Source organism: Nicotiana attenuata, chromosome 12 (assembly GCF_001879085.1).
Source record: "Nicotiana attenuata strain UT chromosome 12, NIATTr2, whole genome shotgun sequence".
NCBI classification, from domain to species: Eukaryota; Viridiplantae; Streptophyta; class Magnoliopsida; order Solanales; family Solanaceae; genus Nicotiana; species Nicotiana attenuata.
The window spans coordinates 13,489,214-13,491,508 of record NC_032000.1 but is presented as its reverse complement, the minus strand read 5'-3'; positions in this window follow the sequence as shown (position 1 = coordinate 13,491,508).

Here is a 2,295-nt window from a genome sequence, read left to right as displayed (position 1 = left end):
ACCACCGACCAGCATTTTGGCTGGAGGCAGCGCTACAGGGGCAGGGGTTAACCTATAAATTCACCCTGTGAAGCCAACCGGTGACATTGATTGTCCATAACCCGGCACACTTGGCGAGGGTAACGGTGGAAGCACTGAACAAGGCCATGGCTGCCTTTTGATCATGCCTACGGCAGACGATGGTGAACAAAGAGAACATGCAACCGAACATCGACCCAATGATGCTCAGCAGTCAAATATCCCATGTCTTTCGGTCAATATCGTTCTTCCCAAATTTGGGAATAGAGGACCCAGTAGTGGAACTAATCTTTGCGTTAGCATGGACGAGGTGGCCACCACCCCTCAGGGCATCCACGCCATGGTGAATGTACTTCCTAACCATACCCCTTGGTTATTCTCGGCCATCTATGCTAGTAATAATTTAGCCGATAGGAAATTCCACTGGGAGAACTTAGTTACCATCTCCAAAACATCCACAAACAACTGGTTTGCAGGAAGAGACTTCAATGAAGTCTTGAAAGCTAGGGATAAATTTGGGGGCAACCCGATAAACCCTAGTCAGAGCAATTTGTTCTGGAGCTATCTTAATGAATGAAAATTAGACTTAGGTTACAAAGGTAGTATATTTACTTGGTCTAATAAGAGATACAACAATAGGACCTCTCTGATTCTTGAAAGAATAGATAGGCGTTTTGCCAACGAGAGTTGGATCTCACAGTACCCAGAGGCTACTGTGCTGCACCTACCTAGGACTTACTCTTATCATTGCCCCATCCAAGTTACCCTAATATGGGAATCCTTCAACAATACAACTAGACGTTTTAGGTTTGAATCGATTGTGGGCTAGCCACCCAACCTTCCCCAGCATCATCGATGAGGCTTTCCCCCTAAATTCCACTCTTATCCCATCTACTGAGACTTACAAGGAAATTGTGACTCAGTGGAAAAGAAATACCTTTGGCAACATTTTCCAGAAGAAAACAAGAATCTTAGCTAGAATTGCAGGAATCCAAACATCCCCTAACTATCAATTCAGCAATTACTTGTTAAACATAGAAAACAATCTGACTACTGAGCTAGATTCAATCCTTAAAAATGAGAAAGACTTCTGGAAGCCCAAATCTAGGATTAACTGGCTTCATGATGGGGATGCCAATACAAAATTCTTCCACACTTCCACTCTCAATAGAAGAAGATGAAACAGAATACTCTCTCTCAAAGATGAGAGTGGAAACTTGCTCTATGACCAAAAAGACATCCAAACAGCCATAATGTGCTTCTTCACAAACCTCTATACCTCCACTCACTCACAAGTTCCCATTTCCACCACCAGTCACCAAACAATGTCTCATACCCTATCTGACTCCCAAATGGACAGACTGGATAGGCCCCTTGAGATGAGAGAAATCAAAATGGATATCTTCTCCCTCGAGCCTTTTAAGGCTCCTAGCCCTGATGGCCTCCACCCCTTCTTCTACCAAAAATACTGGAGCATTGTGGGCAACTCAGTCTTTGACTTCTGCATGAAATGCTTCAGCACTAATTCCATGGATGAGACCATGAACAAAACTCTGCTCTGTCTCATGCCAAAATGCCCCCAAGCTTCCATGCTTAAAAACTTCAGACCAATTGGACTTTGCAACACAATCTACAAGTACATCACCAAGATAATTGTCAACAGAATTAAGCCAATGCCGCCTAATATAATAGGGCCTAGCCAGGCCACTTTCCTTTCAAATAGGTGAGCCTCTGATAATGCTATCGTTGTGCAAGTGTACATCACTCACCTTAGGAAAATGAAAGGGAAACATGGCAACATAATCCTCAAAATTGACCTGGAGAAAGCTTTTGACAGTTTCGAATGGTCCTTCATCAGAGACAAACTCCATGCCTTCAACTTTCCAACTTGGTTGACCAAGCTATTTATGTCTGAGCATGTAATTTTTGCCCTATATGAATTACTCCTACAGAATCCAAAAAAATAGATTTTTTCTTAATTATTTGTCATTTTTAGGTTTTTGTAAATTTTATTAATTGTTTGCATTTCTGTGCATGTTTAATTTTTATTTTAAATCATGAAAAATACCAAAAATATCATGCATCGCATTTAGGCTTTATTGTTACATTTTAGGATTAATCAGTAATTACTTGTTTTATAGAAATCGAAAATCACAAAAAAAGCTTCATTTTTACGTTTTTTCCTTTTCTTTTTAAGTTATTGATTTTTTTCTTTTAATTTAGAATTAAGTAGCATTTATAATTATTGTGATTAGGTAATTGTTTCAATTTAGCCCA